Source organism: Manis javanica, chromosome X (assembly GCF_040802235.1).
Source record: "Manis javanica isolate MJ-LG chromosome X, MJ_LKY, whole genome shotgun sequence".
NCBI lineage: Eukaryota > Metazoa > Chordata > Mammalia > Pholidota > Manidae > Manis > Manis javanica.
In genome coordinates, this window is record NC_133174.1 from 95,727,631 (window position 1) to 95,752,916 (window position 25,286).

The 25,286-nt window shown below is 38.1% G+C and overlaps 1 protein-coding gene and 1 pseudogene across 1 annotated transcript in view; both read left to right on the plus strand.

Moving 5' to 3' along the window:
- Positions 1-25,286, plus strand: part of IL1RAPL2 (interleukin 1 receptor accessory protein like 2) — a 1,159,060-nt gene that overhangs the window by 704,629 nt on the left and 429,145 nt on the right. The window lies entirely within an intron of this gene.
- On the plus strand, positions 20,536-21,678 carry LOC118970955 (small ubiquitin-related modifier 3 pseudogene; annotated as a pseudogene).

A 25,286-nucleotide genomic window follows, 5' to 3' on the forward strand; every position in this document is an offset into this window, starting at 1 on the left:
TTCCCAATCATAGACCAACAACAAATATTTACTGTATATATTCTGTTCATGATAGTGTGCTTAGGAGGCCCTGAGAGGATTCAGAAGAAGAGTAAATTATGAGTTTATGGAATAATGAAACTAGATGAGGCTTTAGTCTAAAGCTCTTATTTTACTGGAGATAAAATCATCTTTGGAGGACTAAAGTGACTTGCTTGCAGTCAATAGCCAGTGTGTTCATTCACCCATTTGGTCAACAAATATTTAATGAGCATCTACTATACTCTGGGTATTATTTTAGGGTATGAAGATTAGCAGCGGTTAAGAAAAACAGCTAATTTCATGGAGTGTACATTTTGGTGAAGGAAGTCAGGAAGTTTGACAATAAACAAACGAGCATTGTATGGGCATGAGTGTGTGTATGTGTGAGAGAGAGGGAAGGAGGGATATTCAGAAGTGCAGCAGGGAGGAACGACTAAGCAACATGGTAGGGAGTTTTGATTATAATATACAGAATAGTCAGGGAAAGCCTCAATGATAAAATGATAAGGTGGTATTTAGACAGAGACCTGACAGAAGTGAAGGATTTAGCCATGCTGATATCTCAGGGAGGATTATTCTAGGCAGAGGAATGTCAAGTGCGAAGGCTCTCTGTGGGAACCTTCAAACTTCAAGGAACAACAAGGAGACCAGAGTGGGTGGAGCAGAGTGAGAATTGGAGAGAAAATTAGGAGATGAGGTCAGAAAAGTGATGGTGGTAGGGTCAGATCATATAGGGCTGTGTTGGCTATTATCAGGATTTGAGTTTTCACTCTTTGATGAAAAGCTATTGGAGGTTTCTGAACAGAGGCTTGACATGGTATGGCATATTGTACAAGGAGCATTCAGAGTCTCAGGTGGAGCACAGATTTAAGGGGCAAGAAACTAGAGCAAGGAGGCCACATTAAGAGACTATTGCTATAGTCCAGATGGAATATGATGGTGACTTGACCTAGGGTGTTAGCAAAAAAGGAAATCAAAGTAATTGAATTCTTAGTATGTTTTGAAAGTAGAGCCAAGAGGTTTTGGGGTATATTGAATATGAACGATGAGAGAAAGAGATGTCACAGATAATTCCGATTTCCTGGTGTGTGTAACTGACAGGGTGGAGTGACTATTGAGATGGGGAAGAGTAGGAAGCAGAAGTTTGGTTTTGTACATGTTACTTCTGAGATGTCTCTTAGAAATCTAAGGGGGCATGTTGGATGGTCAGTTGAGTATGTTCATTTAAGGGAAAAGCCCATTATGGAGAAATAAATTTGAGAGTGAACAGCGTATAAATGGTAAGCAAATCCATGAGATCATTGAGGAATGTAGATAGAAAAAAGAAGAGGTCCAGCTTCTAACCCATGAATACATGCCAGCATTAGAGGCTGGGGAGATAAGAGGGAAACAGCAAAGGAGAATGAGGGGAGCATCCAATGAAATAGGAAGAAAACTAAGACGGAGTAAATGAAGACAGTGAATCAAAAAGAAGAGAGTCAAGGACTGTGTTGAATGCTGTTGACTGGTCATATAAAATAGGAATCAGAATTGACCTTTGTTTTAGAAACATAGCTGTTGCTAGCTCACAAGCTCTTAATCCTCAAATCTGTGTTCCTTTTACTATACCACACTGCCTTTCCAGGTGCTTGTCCTTGAGAGTATTTCTTCATTCTTTAACATAGCATTTACTTAAGAGCCTGTTGTATGCCAGGCATTGTCCTAGGTGCAAAAACCCAAAGATAAATAAACATTGGTTTCTGCCTTTAGGCAATCCATGGCTTAGTAGAAAAATGATACATTAATAATGATAATACAGCATGTTTAGTACTGCAGCAGAAAAATGTACAAAGTATTATTGGACTCAGAATCAGCTTGGGTGGAGGTGGGGGTGGTGTGAGAAGCTTTGCAAAGGAGGTGGCTTTTGATAAAGAGAGTTCAGTGATGTGCAAAGGCCCAGTAAACAAAGGCAAAACTTACCCAAAAACACTTCACAGAGCTGAAACAGCATTGTTTTAAAAGATGGGGATGGTAATTTATCAAGACACATTGAAAAGGCTGAACAGATAGGCAAGGGCAAGATGATTACGGTACTGGGTACCATGCTAAATCTGAGAACTCAGATTTTATCTTGTAGGTAATTGGTTGCCATAGAATATTTTTAATTGGGGGAAGATTCCTATATTGTAGGACTTGGTGATGATAAGTTGGGAAGGAGGAAGAGAAAAGGAGTTAAGTGAATAAATTCCTTACTTTCTGCTTAGGTGATTGATTTGGTGGTTATGCCAAAGTCCTGGATCACTGAAGTTCAGTGCAGAGTATGTCAGAAAGTACAAATCTCTTGCTTAAATTTGATGAAGGTTGAGTATCCTTACACCAGAGAGGCAAATACTAAATAATCAGATGCTTCACTAATACTTGATGGAATTGGATTTTCCTCTAAGGGAAACCATCCAAGATCATAGAACTTTAACTAACAGGAACATTTTTCTTTTGCTAAGACAAAAGTGGGTCAAGTGCTATGACACATGGCTCTGAAGGGCTATCAGATGAGATCCACAGCTGGGCTCTTAACCCATAAAGACAATTTCTGCTTATTTAAAGCCTCCTCTATGCTTGATCAAAATCAAAATAATTTTGAAGTATAATGAATTATCATATTTTGTGCTGAATGGCTACTTGTCAAAGCCTCTTAGAACAGGATGTTTGAGAATTGAGTTCACTGGGACCTTTGTACAACATTTTGTACTTAAAAGAAAAAGAAATGAGACTCTTGCAGAACAGATACATTAGAGAGATATTTTTTGATGACAAAAGGCCCACCGACTGCCTTTAGATATTTGTTAACTCTTCATTAACTATTTGATAGAAAGTGAGGGGAAGCAAGAATGAAACTTTAGCATGAAGGCCTGTATCCAACTGAATCATAATGCTTTTCAAGCTGTCATGATGGGTTTGTGGCATTTATGAAATAATCGCAAAGTCATCAGGAGTATAAACTACAATTATCAAAATAGGCCTTTTGTTTTGCCAAGAATTGCTAGTGAAGTCACTTAGCTTTATTAAGGAAATGAAGAGAATACCTCTGTCAGTCTTTATTTTTGAATATGCAATATTTGCACACATTAAAAAAATCCAAACCACAAATGTGTGTACACTGAAAAAATCTCCATTCCACTTCCAACCTCTTACCCAAATGCAATCATTTTTAACTTTCCATAAGTATTCTATTGCATGTAGCAGTGTTTCTCAAAGTATGTCCTCAGGACTCCTAAGGGCCTCAAGACCCTTTCCTGTGATTATACAAGCTCAAAACTACTTTCATAATGATACTGATAAGATTGACAGTGATATTAACTAATACTCTGCAATTCTACTTGAGGAATTATATATGTGACTAATGATAACAACAGTGTCTGAGAATACCTGAATCCCAAATCCTTACCAACACAGTTTTCCTTAAACGTTTTGTACTTTTCTCAAGCAAATAGGAGAAATATTGCATCTCATTATAGGTTTGTTTGATTTATCCTATTATGATTGGTGCTAAACCTGTTTTAATATATTTAAAACTATTACATTTTAGTTTTCTGTGAACCATGTATTTTCACTTCTTTAAAGAGAACCTTGGCACCTTGGTTCATGTAATCTTTACATTTCTAAATATAATTTTAGACATAGCAATGCAAGCACTCAGATTTTCCTTTCAGGAATTAGCTCACACTCTAAGGACATTTTCAGCTCTGACATTCAGCCTCAAAACGGTAACAGATACAATTGAACTATATAAGAAGTTAACCTAGCATATTTACATCACAGTGATTGAACTGTTTGTAATATGATGTAACTGAAACCGGAGAGTTGAGCAAAAGCAATTTGCAACAATAGATTGTAATGTGATGAAAAATGTTTTTTTCCTGCGTGTAAATGGTGTGCTGTTTCCCTTACCTATCCTTTGTGGAAAACAATGGTCCATATTATTCCTGGATCTGTCAGCAATTCCCACAGTTCAGTGGACAAGTTCCTCAAGATCCTGCAGTTTCCATTTACCTGCTTTCTTGGAGCCAAGCCAAGGGAAATTTCTGTAGGCTTGTATCAAAAATATTGCACTTACTAATAACTGGAATAATTTCAGAAATTAGCCTATTCTATGAGAGAACAGGACTGTATTAGTCATTACCTTTTTTAATATGATGCAGTTTCTCATTCAGCACAGATGTGAAGATTTTCTAACAAAGATCACAGCCACATAATTGACATGTCTGTTTTGAGTCCCCTGGTGCTATTTAGTCTGCAAAGGAGAAGCCAACAAAGGAAACTGTGAGAGTAGAGCAAGAGTCACAGCAACACAGAAAGTGATCAGGGGAAGGCATTGCTTTTTCAATGTCTGTCTCCTAGACTTATTTCTCAGAATATCTTTGGGAACCTCCCATTGCTAATTCTCAAAAACATAAGCCAAATGTACAAGTAGATAGTTTATCTTTATTTCTTGCTTCACTGTTTAGTTGGCTTTAATGACCAGGGAATTTTATTTACGTAGATAAAACAGTAATGGAGAAGATTAAATAACCAGATTCTAGTAAGTGCCACTAGGTACTCAATCCTTTGTCAGATGCTGTATAACATATGACACCTGTTTTCAGGAGGAAAAGCAGCATTCAGAAGATAGTCATTGAGCACATATCAGGCACTGTACTATATCCTTTAAATATGTTATCTAATGTAGTGCTCAAAATAACCTTTTGAAGTAGGTTTATTATTCCTACTTAATGGATATATGGTTTAAGGCTTAGAGAAGCAATTTGCCAAAGGAAACAGACTAGTAAATGGAACACTGAGGATTCGAACATAGTTTTGTCTGGCTACAAAGTTTGTGCTCTTTCCACTAATCATATTACCTCAGGTTATGGAGAAAAATCAATTGAAATAATTAGAGAGTATAGTATGGTAAAGGCAAACACCATGTGTATGTGTGGATGTGGGTGTGATTCTTTGATAGGGCAGAGTAATTAGCAGCAGAGAGTCATGAAGGAGATGGGTTGGATTAGGAAGTTTTGTGGTTGGTGGAGAAATAAGGGGAAGGTATTCAAGGCACAGGCAAGAATATGGACACACTATAGAGGAAGGAACAAGCAATATCAGATTAGATTGATTAGATTAATTAATCTAATTTGGATGTGAGGAGTTGTAGAAAATGAAGTTGGATAGGAAGAGTGGCAATAAATTATGGAGGACCTTGAAAGCTAAAGCATGTAGCTAGGCTGTTTGGACAAGGCAGTAGAGAACCATGGAAGGTCTAGGCAGATTACTTTGGCAGTGGTGAGTTTGGTGGCAGAATGACTAGACTTGACGTTATTGAAGTCATCTAGTGTGAGGTAGGTGAGCATCTTTTCAAACAGAAGCATTCAAAGGAAATAGGCTTCTAAGGGCATAATTTCTTCAGGCATTTCATTATTTGCTTTAGGTCAGATTGATTAACTCTTGGTTGATAGTTAGACAGATGTAAAGTGAATCATGTGACCTGAAGATATATGTGAGGTAGTGATATCCAAACCACTAGGACTAAATTTAGGGAAGTGTTTTCCAGACTATGGAATATGATGCATTAATATGTTATAATTCATCATCAAAGTTGCAATTGTAATTTTTTAGCTGAAATAAAAAATATAATAGCATTGCCAATGATAAGAGAAAGTATGTAAAATTTTATTTCAATTGTGTGTGTACATGTGGGCATGTGTGTGCATTAAGTCATGACAAAATATATTTATTGCTATGGCTTGTGGTAAGAAAGTGTTTGAAAGTCTCTGATTTAGAGTACATCAATGAATTAGATAATCTTTTTTCCTCCCATTTAAGTTGTCAGTCTGTATGACTGACTTGAACATTAATTGAAAAGGCCCATCATCACTCTCTGCTTGTTCAGAATTTCTTTACCTCCTGCTTGGTCCACTTTTAACCACCCAAACTGACCTATATGCCTTCATTCTCCCCTTACCTATCCATCATATACCCAGCTGCCAGATCAATCTTTCTTAAGCACGGTTTGCATTATGTCATTCCCTTTTATAAAAGAAAGAATGATCTTCCATTCACTTATTTAATATGCATTCAGTAAATGATGGTTGAGCACATAGGAAATGAAGCCCAAACACTTGGTTTAGTCAGATAGGCAAAACTTTTTTATTTCTTTCCCAAACTATATTTCCAACTTCATTGATTACTATAGCACCAGAGACCCCAAGGATCAGCTTCTTACCTGTGTTGCTTGCTCTTTCCAGTATACATGTTTTCATTCCCCCATACTTTGTTCATGCTGTTCCCAGTTTACTTGCCTTTTTCATCCTTTAAGGCTTATGTCAAATACTACCTCTTCTATCAAGCCTTTCATAATCCTGAATCAGCTGTGCATAATTAGTTCCTCCTCTGGACCCACACAATACTTTTTGCCACATGAGACTCATCACATTGTGTCTTATGTTAATTGGGTTTATTACCTTTTCTAGATTTAAAATTCTTGAAAGTAAGAGTCACTTCTTGTTTATCTCTGCAACTGAAGTAGTACCTTGCACATGGTAGATAGTCAATAAATAGCTGCTGAATGAATAAAAATACTGAATTCATGCCATAGTTCAGTATCTTTGTTTCATTTAAGCAGAATGATGTCATATGGTCAGGAAAGTATTTTCCCAGTATTTTTCTCAGTGTTACTAACAGCATGAGACCAAAGGAAAGAGCACTGGGCTAGAAGTCAGAAGACCTCAACACTGGTCTTGGCTCTGTCACCAGAGAATTCTGTCACCTTTAATAGGCCATTTGATCTCTCTGATTATTTTGGCTTAAACTGCTCCTATAAAAATACAGGACTGGTCTAGTTAACTTACAGCCTTTTCTAACATTTAATCCTAGATTATTTACTGTGCAAATTTCATTCACTCAGTAAATATTTATTGCATCTTTCCTAAGGACACATCATTGAAGAAAACTTAACTATGTACTTTCATGGACCTGACATTATGGTAGTGAGACAAACAATAAATATAATGTAACATAGTAAGGTAGTGACAAATGCTAAAGTAAAAATAAACTAGGGCAAAGGGAGGTGGAATGACAGGAAAGGTTTCTCTGGGGAGGTAACAATTGAACAGAGGCCTATATTAAAATGAGGCATCTGCAGGGAAGGGCATACAAGATAGAGGGAACTGCTGTGCAAAAGCCCTGAGGTCAAAATGTGCTTTGCTCTTAGGAGGAACAAAATGAAAGCTAGTATGGCTGGGCCATAGAGAAAACAAGAGGTTGAGCAGTAGGAAGTGAGGTCAGAGAGTGCTATGGACTGAATGTTTGTGTCCCTCCCAAAATCTGTATGTTGGAACTTATGCCCAATGTGATGGTATTTAGAGAAGGGACCCTTGGAAAATGATTAGGTCATGAGGGTAGAGCCCTCATGAATGGTATTATTCCCTTTTAAGAAGGGCCAGAGAGCTCCCTAGTCCCTTCTGCCATGTGAGGACACAGTGAAAAGACTGCCATCAGTGAACCAGGAAGTGGGACCTCACTAGAGACACTGAATCTGCCAGTGCCTTGATCTTGGATTCTTAGCCTCCAGAATGGTGAGAAATAAATTTCTGTTATTTATAAGTCATCCAGTCTATGGTACTTCATTATAGCATCCCAGAAGGACTAGCACAAAGTAGTCAGGGACTAGGTCATATGGAGCCTTTTCAATATAGTAAGGAGTTGGGATGTCATTCTAAGTATAATAGAAAGCCGTTGGAAGATTTTAAGTGGGTTAGTGATGTGATCTGCCTTCCATTTTTAAAATGTTCACTGTACTGCTATTAGAGAATGGATGGCAAGAGTGGAGGCACGGAGACTAATAGTCCCTTCAAGAGATGATAATTGATTAGATTATCGTCTATGACTGCTGACAGTGGACATGGAGAGAAATGGATATATTTGGGATACAGTTTGGAGGGAGAATAGACAGGACTTGTTAATGGATTGGATATGGGTTATAAAAATTAAGGGATGGCTCTTTGGTTTTTTGCTTAATCAACTGAGTGAGATGGTGATACCACTTACTAAAAAGGGGAAAACTGGGAGAAAGAATATGTTGGAGGGTTGAGGCTAGAAGTTGAATCAAGAGTTCAGTTTATGATATGACACATTTAAAGTGTCTTTTAGATACTCAAATGCAGAAGTAAAAGATTTACTTGGATATATAAGGCTGGTGTTTAGAGAAAAGTCAGTATTGAAGATGTAATTTCAAGGGCTATCACTATATAAATGGTGCCTGGGAAATCAGCTAGGGAAGATTAAATACACATACATGAACCTGAGAAAGAACTCCAACATGTATGGATTGAGTAGGAGAGAGTCAGCAAAAAAGTGAGAAATAGTGGTCAATGAGTACAGGTGTTGCAGAAACCAAGAGAAGATACTGTTTGGAGTTGAAGGGAGTGATTAGCTCTGGCAAATGCTGCTGAGATTTTAAATAAGTTGAGGACTAGGAATAAATCATTACATATGACAACACGTAGGCCACTGAGCTCCTTAACAAAGGTATATTTGATGTAATTGATGGTAGGGACAAAAGTCTAACAGGAAGGGATAGAAGAGGGACAGGAAAATGAGGAAGGAGAGACAATAAGTGTAAACTACTCAAGAAATTTTGCTATAAATGATAACTAGAGTAGCTGAAGGAAGATATGGAGCATCAAAAAGGCTTTTTTGTTTTTCTTTGAAGGAAGATAAGTTACAATGTTCTTATATGAGAACTAGGTACAGTCCCACCATTCTCATGTACATGTCAGATCAACTTTTAAAAATATGCTTTATGCTTTATGTACCACCATGACAACTTTAATTTTTTTTAATTTGATTTTTAAAAATATCTCTTTTCCTTAATTTTTATTTTCCTTTTCTATCTTCTCTCTCTCCCTTTCCTTTCTCTGTCTCTTCCCTTCTTTTTCTTTCTCTGGATTGGAAAAAATAAAAGCCAAAATTCCCACTTGGAAAGTCTTTACTGTTTTTCAAATGCTTTGCATTCCCTAGTAAATAGAAATTCCTCTCAAATCTATTTAGAAGGTACCAGATTCAAGAGCAAACCCAAGCTACTGTTGCTGGATAGTAAGATTGACACTTTATTATTATGGCTGATATTCCACACTGGGGGTGAAGAATTTAATTATGACATTTAGAGATAATTTATAAAGGCCAAGGATATAAAAGTAAATGGGAGACCTGCAAAGGACATCTGCATGGGGCAGAGGACTGTTCTTTTACCTTTTTCCCCCCACCATCATTGTTTGTACCAAGACTGACAGGGAAATAAGTTTTTTAAACCCAGGGTTCTTTTGTTTTTATCTCAAATATTTTTTTTCTTGTTTGAGTAATTAGATAATATTCCTTATGATTACACAAGTTCAGCTCTTAACGCTTCACTGTAACTTGGTATGGAGCTGAGAAGTTTCAAGCATGGTACAAGGAACTCCATATACCATTTAACAGAATCACAGTTTTTTTTACATAGATGCACTTTTTTTTGCCCTATTTACTTTTCATTGCTGATATCTCTAATATCTTTGTCTTATCTATCTAGTTCTAGATCTATAGATAACTAACTTATCCATTATGTGTTATGTAATTATAACCTTAGATATATGTTTTTTTCTGAACAGTCTGATAATAAGCCTTTCTTTTACAGTCATTTTTGTACACTTTGTTCAGGCCTTGTGAAGGTGGCTGATTTAGTAGGCAGTTTAATAATGTAAATGTTTTATTATTCATCAGGATCTCAGTAAATGCATTCATGGTGTGAGGGAGTGGAGGAGTGGAGGGGTGGGGAGAACCAGAACCCACCAAACATTCACATCGTCAATGCTATGCTTTTCACTGAAGAAAAGTTGCTTTAGAAAACCTTTTGGCAATGCAACTTTGTTCTTACAGCATCAACAAGGATTATGTATGTGGCAATTCATTTACACATGGGGCTTCGGGTCCAACTAAATTCTAATCAAATCCTGTGGGAGGCATTGTGCCTTCTTTTATTTAAAATGCCCTGTTAATTCTGAATATACTGAATTGTAATCTTTTATGAATCACATCTTTTTGAAAACCTTCAGAATCCCAGTTACGTCTTAGATAAAGAATGAAGTAAATGGTACAACACATGTATTTTACTGTGGCAAAGCAGACTGTTACCTCTGAATTTGGTATCTCCTTTCGTGGCTCTTCTAGGATCAAGACCTATATAACTTGCTCTTATTTACTTGAAAAAAAGTCACCAGTATTGGTGATATTTAAGAACGAACTTATCCTCTAGTGAACCTTAATTATTTCCATGGATGATGATTAGCTTGACACACTATGGGCTTCGAAAAGGATTCTCTTTGTATGTATCCATATGAGTGTTTGTCTATGTTGCTGAGAAGAACAGAGAAAACCAAAAAGGCTCAGCCAGACTGTTTCAGATCACACTGCAAGTTACAGGTAGATGCATTTTTGTCAATCTGGTGTTGTCTTTTGATTTATTAAGTCATTCACAATCCCTTCTGTTATTTTTATATCCCACCTCATTCCCCAAAAGGCTGGAGCCAGTTTATGAAAATAAAATATGTGGAAATGGAGGAAAAAGAAATTAGGACTGAGAAAGCTAAGATGAAGCCAAGATAAGGTCAGTAAGCAAATGCAAGCCATGTTGCTGTATGATTCAGTTGCAGGTACAGAAGAACCTCTTTTAATATAGCCTGCAGGAACTGGGGTCAGGATAGAGCGAGATGGGGGCACACAAAAATATCTAATGTTTGCAACATTTCAGGGGCCATCTTAATCTACTTCAATAGGGAAAAGTATCAGTCTCTCTGGAAAAGAAAGGAAAATGATGGGAAGAAGCATGTGCCTTCATTTAAAAAAATATTTTATTAAGGTATGACTGATATACACTCTTATGAAGGTTTCACATGAAAAAAACAATGTGGTTACTACATTCACCCTTATTATCAAGTCCCCACCCATACCCCAGTGCAGTCACTGTCCATCAGTGCAGCAAGATGCCACAGATCCACCGTGTGCCTTCTCTGTGCTACACTGTTCTCTCTGTGATCCCCCACACCATGTATACTAAACATAATACCCTTCACTCCCCTTCTCCCTCCCTCCCTACCTGCTCTCCCACACCCCTCCCGTTTGGTAACCACTAGTTCATTCTTGGAGTCTCTGAGTCTGCTGCCATTTTGTTCCTTCAGTTTTGCTTCATTGTCAAACTCCACAAATGAGGGAAATCATTTGGCATTTTTCTTTCTCCATCTGGCTTATTTCACTGAGCATAATGTCCTCCAGCTCCATCCATGTTGTTGCAAATTGTAGGATTTCTTTCTTTCTTATGGCTGAATAGTATTCCATTGTGTATATGTACCACATCTTCTTTATCCATTCATCTAGACTAATGGACACTTAGGTTGCTTCCATTTCTTGGCTATTGTAAAAAGTGCTGCTATAAACACAGGGGTGCATATGTCTTTTTGAATCTGAGAAGTTGTATTCTTTGGGTAAATTCCAAAGAATGGGATTCCTGGGCCAAATGGTATTTCTATTTTTAGTTTTTTGAGGAACCTCCATCTTGCTTTCCACAATGGTTGAACTAGCTTACATTCCGACCAGCAGTGTAGGAGGGTTCCCCTTTCTCCGCATCCTCGCCAGCATTTGTTGTTCTTAGTCTTTTTGATGCTGGCCATCCTAACTGGTGTGAGGTAATATTTCATTGTGGTTTAATTTGCATTTTCCTGATGATTAGTGATGTGGAGCATCTTTTCATGTGTGTGTTGGCCATCTGAATTTCTTCTTTGAAGAACGGTCTCTTCATATCCTCTGCCCATTTGTTAATCGGGTTATTTGCTTTTTGGGTGTTGAGGTGTGTAAGTTCTTTATATATTTTGAATGTTAACCCCTTGTTGGATATGTCATTTACAAATATATTCTCCCATGCTGTAGGATGCTTTTTTGTTCTGTTGATGGTGTTCTTTGCTGTACAGAAACTTTTTAGTTTGATGTAGTCCCAGGAGTTCATTTTTGCTTTTCTTTTCCTTGCTCGAGGAGACGTGTTCAGGAAGAAGTTGCTCATACTTATTTTCAGGAGATGTTTGCCTATGTTGTCTTCTAAGAGTTTTATGGTTTCATGACTTACATTCATGTCTTTGATCCATTTCAAGTTTACTTTTGTGTATGGGGTTAAACAATAATCCAGTTTCATTCTCTTGCATGTAGCTGTCCAGTTTTGCCAACACCAGCTGTTGAAGAGGCTGTCATTTACCCCATTGTATATCCATGGCTCCTTTATCATGTATTAATTGACCATATATAGTTGGGTTTATATCAGGGCTCTCCAGTCTGTTCTGTTGGTCTATGGGTCTGTTCTTGTGCCAGTACCAAACTGTCTTGATTACTGTGGCTTTGTAGTAGACCTTGAAGTTGGGGAGCGTAATGCCCCCAGCTTTATTCTTCCTTCTCAGAATTACTTTGGCTACTCGAGGTCTTTTGTGGTTCCATATGAATTTTAGAATGATTTGATCTAGTTCACTGAAGAATGCTGTTGGTATTTTGATAGGTATTACATTGAATCTATAGATTGCTTTAGGCAGGATAGCCATTTTGACAATATTATGGCCATTTGACAATGAGCATGGGATGAGTTTCCATTTATTGGTATCTTCTTTAATTTCTCTTAAGAGTGTCTTATAGTTTTCAGGGTATAGGTCTTTCACTTCTTTGGTTAGGTTTATTCCTAGGTATTTTATTCTTTTTGATGCAACTGTGAATGTAATTATTTTCCTGATTTCTCTCTCTCCTAGTTCATTATTAGTGTATAGGAATGCCACAGATTTCTGTGTATTAATTTTGTATCCTACAACTTTGCTGAATTCAGATATTAGATCTAGAAGTTTTGGAGTGGATTCTTAGAGTTTTTTATGCACAATATCATGTCATCTGCAAACAGGGACAGTTTAACTTCTTCCTTGCCAATCTGGATGCCTTTTATTTCTTTGTGTTGTCTGATTGCTGTGGATAGGACCTCCAGTACTATGTTGAATAGCAGTGGGGAGAGTGGGTATCCTTGTCTTGTTTCCAATCTTAAAGGAAAAGCTATCAGCTTCTTGCTGTTAAGTATGATGTTGGCTGTGGGTTTGCCATATATGGCCTTTATTATGTTGACGTACTTGCCCTGTATACCCATTTTGTTGAGAGTTTTTATCATTAATGGATGTTGAATTTTGTCAAATGCTTCTTTGGCATCTATGGAGATGATCATGTGGTTTTTGTCCTTTTTTTTTGTTGATGTGGTGGATGATGCTGATGGATTTTCGAATGTTGTACCATCCTTGCATGCCTGGAATAAATCCTACTTGATCATGATGGATGATCTTTTTTATGTATTTTTGAATTTTGTCTGCTAATATTTTGAATGAATATTTTTTCATCTATGTTCATCAGGGATATTGGTCTGTAATTTTCTTGTGTTGTCTTTTCCTGGTTTTGGTATTAGAGTGATGCTGGCCTCATAGAATGAGTTTGGAAGTATTTCTTCTTTTTCTACTCTTTGGAAAACTTTAAGGAGGATGGGTATTAGGTCTTCACTAAATGTTTGATAAAAGTCAGCAGTGAAGCCATCTGATTTGGTCCAGGGGTTTTGTTCTTAAGTAGTTTTTTGATTACCAGTTCGATTTCATTGCTGGTAATTGGTCTGTTCAGATTTCCTGTTTCTTCCTTGGTCAGCCTTGGAAGGTTCTATTTTTATGAAAAGTTGTCCATTTCTTCTAGGTTATCCAGTTTGTTGGGATTAATTTTTTCATAATATTCTCTAATAATTCTTTGTATTTCTATGGTGTCTGTAGTGATTTTTCCTTTCTAATTTCTGATTCTGTTTATGTGTGTAGACTCTCCCTTTTTTTTGATAAGTCTAGCTAGGGGTTTGTCTATTTTGTTTATTTTCCCAAAGAACCAGTTCTTGCTTTCATTGATTCTTTCTATTGTTTTATTCTTCTTGATTTAATTTATTTCTCTTCTAATCTTTATTATGTCCCTCATTCTACTGACTTTGGGCCTCATTTGTTTTTCTTTTTCTAGTTTCATTAATTGTGAGTTTAGACTGCTTATATGGGATTGTTCTTGTTTCCTGAGGTAGATCTGTATTGCAGTATACTTTCATCTTAGCATGGCCTTGGCTGTGTCCCACAGATTTTGTGGTGGTGAATTATTGTTGTCATTTTTCTCCATATATTGCTTGATCTCTGTTTTTATCTGGTCATTGATCCATTGGTTATTTAGGAGCATGTTGTGAAGGCTCCATGTGTTTGTGGGATTTTTCATTTTCTTTGTGTAATTTATTTCTAGTTTCATACATTTGTGGTCTGAGAAACTGCTTGGTACAATTTCAATCTTTCTGAATTTACTGAGGCTCTTTTTGTGGCCTAGTATATGATCTATTCTTGAAAATTTTCCATGTGCAGTTGAGAAGAATGTGTATTCTGTTGCTTTTGGGTGTAGAGTTCTATAGATGTCTGTTAGGTTCATCTGTTCTAATGTGTTGTTCAGTGCCTCTGTGTCCTTACTTATTTTCTGTCTGGTTGATCTGTCCTTCAGAGTGAGTGGAGTGTTAAAGTCTCTTAGAATGAATGCATTGCATTCTATTTCCCCTTGTAATTCAGCTTCACATATGTAGGTGCTCCTGTATTGGGAACATAGATATTTATAATGGTTATATCTTATCTTCTTGTTGGATTGACCTCTTTATCATTATGGAATGTCCTTCTTTGTCTCTTGTGACTTTCTTTGTTTTGAAGTCCATTTTGTCTGATATAAGTATTGTAACTCCTCCTTTTTTCTCCCTATTATTTGCATGAAATATCTTTTTCCATCACTTCACTTTTTGTCTGTGTATGTCTTTGGGTTTAAAGTGAGTCTCTTATAGGCAGCACATAGATGGGTCTTGTTTTTTTATCCATTCAGTAACTCTATGTTTTTTGATTGGTGCATTCAGTCCATTTACATTTAGGGTGATTAGCGATAGGTATGTACTTATTGCCATCGCAGACTTTAGATTCATGGTTACCAGTGGTTCAAGGTTAACTTCCTTACTATCGAAGAGACTAACTCACTTGATATGCTATTCAAACACAATCTAAAGGTTCTTTTCTTTTTTTCCTCCTCCATTCTTTATATATTAGGTACCATATTCTGTACTGTTTGTCTATCCCTTGATTGACTTTGGGGATAGTTAATTTAATTTTGCATTTGCTTAGTAATTAGCTGTTCTACTTTCTTTACTGTGGTTTTATTACCTCTGGTGACAGCTATTAAATCTTAGGAACACTTCCATCTGTAGCAATCCCTACAAAATAGACTGTAGAGATGGTTTGTGGGAGGTAAATTCTCTCAGCTTTTGCTTATCTGGAAATTGTTTAATCCCTCCTTCAAATTTAAATGATAATCTTGCCAGAAAAAGTAATCTTGGTTCCAGGCCCTTCTGCTTCATTGCATTAAATACATCATGCCACTCCCTTCTGGCCTGTAAGGTTTCTGCTGAGAAGTCTGATGTTAGCCTGATGGACTTTCCTTTGTATGTGATCTTGTTTCTCTCTCTGGCTGCTTTTAATAGTCTGTCCTTATCCTTGATCTTTGCCAATTTTTTTACTCTATGTCTTGGTGTTGTCTTCCTTGGGTCCCTTGTATTGGGAGATCTGTGGATCTCCATGGCCTGAGAGGCTATCTCCTTCCCCAGATTGGGGAAGTTTTTAGCAATTACCTCCCCAAAGACACTTTCTATCCCTTTCTCTCTCTCTCCTTCTTCTGGTATCCCTATAATCTGAATATTGTTCTGTTTGGATTGGTCACACAGTTCTCTCAATATTCTTTCATTCTTAGAGATCCTTTTTTCTCTCTATGCCTCAGCTTCTTTGTATTCCTCTTCTCTAGTTCTATTTCATTTATCGTCTCCTCCACCATATCCAATCTGCTTTTAATACCCTCCATTGTGCTCTTCAACTATTGGATCTCTGACCAGAATTCATTCCTGAGTTCTTGAATATCTTTCCGTACCTCCATTAGCATGTTAATTATTTTTATTTTGAAATCCTTTTCAGGAAGATTCATGATGTCGATGTCATTTAAATCTTTTTCAAGAGTTGTATGAATAATTTTACTTTGAACCAGGTCCTTTTTGCATTTCAATATTTGTATATCGAACCCTCTAGTGTCCAGAAGCTCTACTTTCTGGAGCTGCTGAGTCCCTGAAGCAATGTCGGAGGTTGCAGGGGAGTGGTATTGGTGCTTAGGGGGAGGAAATAGCTGTTTCCTGCTTCCCTGCTGCTATGCCTGTCTCCACTGCTTGAACCAGTCAGCCAAGCACCCAGGTATAAGCTTTTGTCCCAGAGTAGCCGTATCTGGATCCCTGCTTTCCACAAGCGGCTGGAATCTCAGTCTCTCCAGGAATTCTGCCTGTTTTAGCTTTAAAATCTCCTAATTACAAGAGTATCATGAAAGCAACATGAAATGTAGGTTTGTGCTCCCAGAGCAGATCTAGGTATTCAGCAGTCCCAGGCTTCCACTCTCTCCCCATTCAGTTTCTCTTCCTCCCGCCGGTGAGCTCAGGTGGGGGAAGGTCTTGGGTCCTGCCGGGCCACAGCTTTGTTGCATTACCCTGTTCCTTGAGGTCTGCTCTTTTCTCCAGGTATATGCAGTCTGGTGCAGTCTCTTTCCTGTTGCTCTCTCAGGGTTAGTTGTATTAATTATATTTTCATATTATATGCAGTTTTAGGAGGAAGCATCTGTCTCACCTCTCACACCGCCATCTTTAATCCTTTCTCTCCTTTCTTCTCTGCATTCATTTTTTAAGCAAATGTCAAGTGAGTCTATTTATTGGAGCAAAAAGAATTTCGCATAAAACTGACAATCACAATGAAGTTTTCTCCCCTCCCTTTGTATCTTACTGTAGCCCCTTACAGTTATTCAAGTCTTTTCTTGGGAAGTTGTTGACTTATTGAAAATGGCCAATGACCAAAACGACAATTGGAATTTCAACCAAGAGTATATGTGCTAGCATTCACTTGTAGAAATAGAAAACCTGAATGATAATACTAATACTCCCTGATTCTGACGGTTATCCTTATTCTGTGTAGCTGACCAGGCAAACCAGCCTGGACCATCAAATAGAAAATGACTTGATCTCAGATACTGAGCCCTTCCACCCTATCAGAACATGATGATGTTTTCTTAGCCCTTGCAGAGTGCAAGAACAGCTTTGAATAGATAGTCCTCAGGGCCTTTGCCCTTGCTAGTCCCTCAGCCTGGAGTGCTATTCTACCTTATAACCATGTGAGTAACTCCCTTAACATCCTCAAGTCTTTACTGTCATCTTTTCAAGGTCTTCTTTAACTACCCTATTTAAAACCACATCCCCTTTCTTGAGGACAACCTTGCTTAATTTTTCTCTTTGGAACTTAACATCTTATAGTATAGAATATAATTTACTTTCTTATTTTGTTTACTCTCTACCTTTTTTCCACTAGAATATGAGTGCCATCTGGGAATGGATTTTTTACTACTTTTTAAAAAATTTGAGGTGAAAGTCATGTAGCATGAAATTAGCCATTTTAGTGTACCATTCAGTGGGTATTAGTACATTAACAATTTTTTTCTGCAACCATCATCTCTATTTAGTTCCAAAACATTTTCATCACCTCAAAAGGAAATCCCATACCCGTTAAGCAGCCACTCCCCATATCCCATCTCCCCATAGTCACTGGCAACCACTAATTTGCTTTCCGTTGTACATCAATTTTTGACTGTGTGCTATTTGATGAGGCTGGTGAAAAACTTATGGAATTAATGCTGGGAAAATTAGCCTGGTACAATAACAAGGATGTTAAACAATAAATATAGGTGGTGATGGGCCATTATAGAAAAATCAACTTGTTAATCAGTGGAAAAAGGCATGAAATGAGAGATGGCCAGGACTGTGTACTCTTTAGTTATCTGGCTTTAACCAGAAGAGTAAAACAAAGATATGTAGACAGTTTGGCTATATAAAGTTATTGCAAAAACAGTTATTGATGAAACCAGGCAGGAAAAAAAGAGAACCAGGAAATTTAAATATTTAAATGTGTAGGCTTTCTACCATAAGGAGGAAAGGGTTGGTTACTGCATGATATAATACAGACACTATTTTCTCTTGTACAATGAGCGTTTGATAAAGGCAAAGTCAAAGAAACACAAAAGGAAGAAGCTTACTCCTAAGGGGGAAATTCAGTTAATCCATTTTCAAATGTTTGCTGTTGGGAGACAAAGGCATGGGTATGATAATGGTTATAATCCAGAGGAGCCATTTAATGCCAGATTAAACCCAATATTGCATTCTCTGCCTAATAGCGTAATTCATAATTCATCTTCTCCTGGTCAAAGACTCTTGAGTCTCCTGGAATTAGATGCACTTGAAACATTAGAGGGAAAAATGTTGATTGAAGATTCAATTTTAATCCATGACTCAAGGGTGAACGTCTGCAGTATTTTTTTTTTTTGAGGTAAAATGTACATTATCTATAAAGCCAAACTGAGATAGCTTGATTAGGAATCACTAGAGGCTCTAATTTTGGCTTCACTAGTAATTAGCTTGGTGAACTTAGGCTAGTAGTTTACCCTTTCTTATCTGATTTTCTCATCTTACCCTGCCTATTTCAATGAATTTTCAACGTAAAAATAGCCTGTATGTGGAAAAACTCTTTGAAATGCAACTAAGCAATTTATAATTTAAATATTTACAAATACCTGTTTGTTGGGCCTATGAAAATAAAAAAAATCTTCCTATGGAACTTAAATATTTACTAAGGATTTAATTGCTAGCATTCAATTCCTGTTTATATAAAGTACAGCTACAAATAGTTCAAACTGGCCTTTTGATGAAGGTTGCAAATATTTTTTAAAAGTTGCTAATTGTGTTTATCCATTTGTACAATTTCCAGTCTTTCTGCCCTGAGCTTCTGACTTAGTTTCTCTTAAAGCCCTCAGCAGCTTCTTGTATCCCTTTTTCCCAAGCTATATTATTTTCTCTGTATTATTCCAGAGGGACCAAGGCATTTTTGAAGAACTGTAATTAATTATTTTTATTATTGCAATCCACATTGGGGAAAGGATGTCCTTATAAGAGATTAGCCTGGATAGGTAAACATAGCCCAAATGATGATGTGTCTTTTATGATATTAGCCAGGCTAAGAAGTTTAGATTTTTTTTAAGTCACCAGGGAGCCACTTAAGGGTTTTATGGAGGATATGATATGATCAGGTTTATACTTTAGAAAAATCACTTTATCTGCCCTCTGGACTAGAGGTGGGAAAGACAAGAGTGAGGAGACCAGGAAAGACATAGAGATGATGATGATGCCGGTACTCAGGTGGTAACTGATGGCAAAAAGAGAATCAGTGGATTTGAGAGCTATCTGAGAGGTAGACTCAATAAGACTTGGTGAGTGGGTGGATGTGTGAGGTCAGGAAGAAAAATTAGGTAAGGATGATATCCAGGTTTCTGGTGCCATTCGTTTAAATTAAAAACCCAATCATCCAACCAGTAGCCAATCTACCTTGTAACCACATTTATTTGGACAACTTTAGTTTTATTTTTGTATATTTTCTAAGTGTTTTTGGAGACTGAGTATGGTATGATGACTAGAAACACAGGTGGTGGAGTCAAACAGACCTAAGACTAAATCCTGGCTCTCGTCCTTACCTACTGTGTGACCTTAGGAAAGTTGTGTAATCTTTCCGTGTCTCTCTTCATTATCTATGAAATAAGAATAACCATAATACCTACCTCACAGGGTTCTGATGAGGGAAGATATGAGCTAATCTACACAAATTATTTAGAACAGCACCTGACATTTAATAGGTACTCAGGGGCTGTCAGAACTTGTGTTGCTGTTGTTATTACTATTAGTTTTAGGCCATTTTCACAAATACTGCCTAAGGTTATGTTTCTTATTTTCAACACCTTTCAAGAGCCCATCTTTCGAATATGAACATCAGTGGTCCCTTCATCCCTATAGGCACCTTGAAGATTTGGGAAGCAAGGGCAAAAAGATGAAAAGTTTCCTATTTCTAGTCCCCTATTTTAAGGTCAAAAATCATGTTTGTTGGCCATTCAACCTAGTAATTTGGGTCTGTCTTCAACAGTCTTCTTCACTGAGGGTGGTAGACCAAAGGTTCTCTGAAGCAGTAGTAGTTTTTCCTTTTTTTTACCCCACTAAGAAGAAAGAGCATTAATATAACTTCAGTGACAGAAATGAAATTTGAAAACAGGACAGAGCTAATTCTGTGAGGTAGCTATTATATATTTCTGTTTCACAGGTGAAGAAACTGAAGCTTAGTGAACTCAAAAAAAAGCCTGCAGTCACACAGATAGTGTTAGAGTTGGGATTCAAAGATCACATATTTTACCACTAAACTGTAAGTGTTTTACAAATTACTATGTAGTGAACACTTGTAAGCACAAATGGGGAATGTAAATTCCTGACCACCATCGCCAAGCATGGCCCTGCAAGCAGTTGTAGGGGACTGAGAGTGTGACTTACCTGCTCCAGCACTGGCTGCTTCCCACCGCCCCCACCGCATGGCCATGTCTGAGGAAAAGCTCAGGGAGAGCGTGAGACAGACAACAACCACATCAACCTGAAAGTGGCTGGCAGGACAGCTCCATGGGCCATTTCAAGCTCAAGAGACACACCCACTGAGTAAGCTGTTGAAGGCATACTGCAAGAGGCAGGGCTGGTCAATGACACAGATTAGATTCAGTTTTGATGGGCAACCAATTAATGAGACAGATGTCCCAGCACACCTGGAGATGGAGGACGAAGACACCATTGACGTGTTCCAGCAGCAGACGGGGAGGCTCTCAGTAGACCAGCCATCGCTTGGGGTGCCACCATCCTTGAATCTGCTATTGAATAGTGAGCACATGACTATCCCAATAGCCAAGGAGTTGGAAGCTGAGGACATTCACCAAAATTACTCTCTTCCCTTTTTGTACTGCAAGTGCAACTCAGAACTCTGGCTGCAGGGGTGAATCCACAGCTTCAGTTGGGCCAGTCCCAATTGTTATCTTTGTTTAGGTAAAACAAGTTGCAAGGTTTCTGGGGTTGGTTTTCGGTTTTCTCTTTTCCCCTCCTCCTATAACATTTCCCCAAAACTTGTGGCCTGAATGTCCATTTTAGTCTAGATGGGGATCTTCTCCCAGGTATTGTTCCCCCACCACCACTGCTCATTCCAATCATGTAAAAAATTCACATCACCACAGTAACGGTACTTCTGTTGGACTGTTTTAGGGACATGGTGGGAAAGGGAGACAAACTTTCACTTACTATTTCTTGTATGCACAGGTTTTTAAAATGCTAATGTCGTAAATTTGTTTTGTCAGAATATGGTAAAGTTGAAGGGAAAATACTGGAATGCTTTTTAAAGGGTAAAAAGGAAAATAACAAATCCTTCAGGAGCATGGCTCTGGGTACTCTGCTTCTTGCACGTCCCCTGGGACAGCGTCGGCAGCTCAGGTCTCACGACCATCCACTGCCCGGTGACACTGCATGGGCAAGCCCACTGTGGCTGAAATTGGCTTTTCACCTTAATGTGGAAGAAAGCGGCTCCCACATTTCCCATGTGGTGTTAGTACCATGGCCTCAGATTTCTTCCAGTATTTTGCTTCTGATGTATAATTATGGTCTATATATAAAAAGGTAAGATTAAGTATTGCTGAACTTGCAGTTTTTGTGCAAAAGAGCTATTTCAATGTGTGGTTACAAATGAAGCCAATGGAAAGATGACTTCCCGTTCTTCTCATGGGCTCATGCTATGCTGCTTTCCAAACAGGTATGGGATTTATGCATTAGTATGTGATTTTAGTTCTGTGAAGCATTTTAGGATCTATACCAATTAAACTTTGACAGTTCTGCTGTCCATCTATATGGACCCACTGATGGTCCTCCTCTGTGTTGTTCTAGTCACTTGGACAATGTGACTACAACCATCATCTCTTGCCTCAAATCTTGCTGAAGACATTTCAATTTCCTTTGTGTTTTACTGTTTGGGCGTGGGTGGGATGTCTCCTGGCTCTGTTGCGTTTATTCACCAATTTCTATGTTATTTGTTGTCCTTTACTACTGCAAACAGTAAATATAGTTTGGTATTCTGTCAGAAAAAGTAAATAAATAAAAAATAAATTCCTGACCATCAGGACCTTTATATTAGAGAACTACACAAGAGTGCATAGACGTAGGGGCCAGAACACGCGGTGCAGCTAGTAAGCATTATATAAGTAAATAGAAAGGAGACATCCCTGGTGTTTGTTAAGTCACGGAAGGCTTTTTGGAGGAAATGGGACCTGAGGTGGCTCTCAAAAGAAAATGTAATAAGTAGATTGTTTGAAGTTGGAGGTAGGACAGAGGGTTATTTCAGAGTCAAGAATAGGGTACAAACACAGAGAGAGGAATGAATATCACTTGCTGAAAGGATTCGTGACCTGTTCACGGTAGAGAGCAGTGGAGTAAGGTCTTGTACGGCAAGGAAAGCTAAGTACATAGGCCTTGAGTGCCAAGCTCAGGAGTTTCTCTCTGCCATACTTATCGAGTAAGCAAATTTCTGCTTATTCCAAGCACTCTCACTATTGTTAGCTATCAAGAAGAACATGAGATGCATTGGCTTTCTACAGTGGGATTATATATTATATTTGTAAGGGGAAATGTGACATGGTGAGTTGAGGTGTCCAAAAAGAGTTGGCTATAGCCTTCAATGCAAGACAAAACTTGACTCAAACTTCTGGGATTTTCATGCCCACCAGCAGACCAGAGAAATATTAGTTCACATTTCAAGTTGTATCTTTTTTTCTCCTTTCTCTAACGGGTATTTCTTTCACTGCTCTGCAAGTTCTAGCAGCTTCAGCTGTTGCTGTCACACTTAATAAGGCCTTTGTAGAGCTTATATATTGCGACACTGTCCCAACTTTCCCACAGCCCAGAAAAGGAGCTTTGAGATGAGCTCTTCTTTTTGTGTTGGTTGACGTTTAGGTTTCGACCTGATAAAGATCCCAGGTTGACCTGCAACTTATTCCGCTGTCAGTGAGAGGGTCAGAATCAGTATTCCTCTGATGCCATTGCAAGGGCACTCACAAAGCTGGTAGCTTGTCGAATCACATGAAATGATCCAAGTTAGTGTAAAACTCCCAATGTATTAAATGTCGGTGCCCACATTTGCAAAGTCAGGCATCCAAATTGTGCCTGGTATGAAGCATTAGGCAGTGGTTCTAGGAAACTGAGCTCAAGGGCGGGAACATCATAACTTTGGAATTAATGGTATTGACATGGCTATTTTCACCCATTGCAATGGGAATGTGTTCATGAAAGAAGCAAGATCATTCTGAAGAATGCCATGCAATTATAAACTATTGGGGGACTAAGAAAGGGTGCTGCTATGCTTGCTTTATTGATACTCGTTTTTTATTTCCTGTTTTACTTTTTAGTAGTCTGTATGTCAGTCAAATCAAATATAATTGGAGCCATTTGCTCTTTTGTAATTTTACTGCTGCATGTACAACATATACAGATGGTTTAAAGTGTGTCAATGTCAGGATATCACAAATAAGATGCGCATATAGTAGGAATAACACTGTGTACACTTACACATACACATAAGCACATGGAAGTCTGATCCTAAGAGACTCAGAGAACCTTAGCTGACTGTTTGAATAGGCTGTCCTAGAAAAGAATGCAGGCAAAAATTGCAGAGCTTGCATTTCCACTGACAAAATACCAGAATGGCTTATGTTCTCAAAAGTGGAAAAATAGCAGGACCAAAATGTGGGGATACATACATACACACATACATACATACATACATAATGTATATTTGTGAGTGTGAATGTGTGTGAGGTTCACACTGGCACAGAAGAGGGCTTGAGGCCATGGATAGGAGCATTTAGTGTCAGATCTTGATTTGAACTTCATTCCCCTGACTTGTGACACTATGTTCTACAGTGTGCACCATCCTAGCTTTACACAGAAATGTTGTCTTTCTCTGGAAAATCTTTCCCTCTGTTTCTGCTTGGGAAATCCTGTCCCATACCTCAAGGTCCAGTTCAGGAGCAGCCTCCTCCATGAAGCCTCCCCTGATTTCACATCCTCCACCCCCAAGACATATGACTTCTCCTGTGGCTATGGGATAGGAGTGGGGCATCAGTGCTGGGGTACAGAGGAGTTTTGTGCACACTGAGATGGGAGCAAGCTGATAGAAAAGATTAGAGGTTTGCACTGAGAATTTGTGTTTTGTACTCATAAAAACCATCCCTGGCAATTCTCATCACCAGGCAAGTTTGGGAAACACTGATCCAAGTCTTGTCCCTTCAGTTTACAAAAGAGAGAACTGAGACTCAGAGAGGGGAAATTAATGTGCCCAAGATCATACAATCATTTGGTGACAGAACCAAGACTAGCATGCAGATTATCTTACTATCCTCAGTCCTGTTATATACCCATTTCTGTTATATTCCCACAGGAGGACTGGCTACATAATTTGTAGGGCCTAGTGTAAAACAAAAATGTAGGGCCCCTTGTTAAAAAATTATTAAAAATTTCAAGACAGCAAAAGGGCATTAAACTAAGCACAGGGCCCCTTCTACATACAGAGCCCTGTGCAACTATACAGATCACAGACCCATGAAGCTGTCTGTGTCCCACAAAGAATGTTGCATATGATAAGTCATTCTATAAATACTTGTTGAATGAATGAATAGATCAGATGAATACCTCTCATCCACGAGGATTCTATGGGAGTGGGGCACTAGACAAGTGTGTTTTGATGAAGCATAGGAGAGAAGGAAAATAAATCTGAAACATGAGACATGGGGTTATCAATGGTTGTGTTGGATAGCTACATAAGCTTTACACATGAATTGAGGTTGCTGCCATCTGACCTCTCAAAGTCATAACTGCGGTGGAATACTGTCTGGGTTATCCATATTATCCATTTAGGCCACAGGTTCTTAATTTGTTTGTATTCATTTTCTATTGCCACGTAAGAATTTACCACAAGCTTAATGGCTTTTAAGACACCTATTTTTTATCCCATGGTTTCTATAAGTTAGAAGTCCAGACACAGTGCAGCAGGTTTCTCTGATGAGGGTGTCACAGGGCTGAAATAAAGTTGCTGTGTAGCCTGTGTTTTTTTTTTTTGAGGAACATTATGTTTACTAGACTCCCCCCA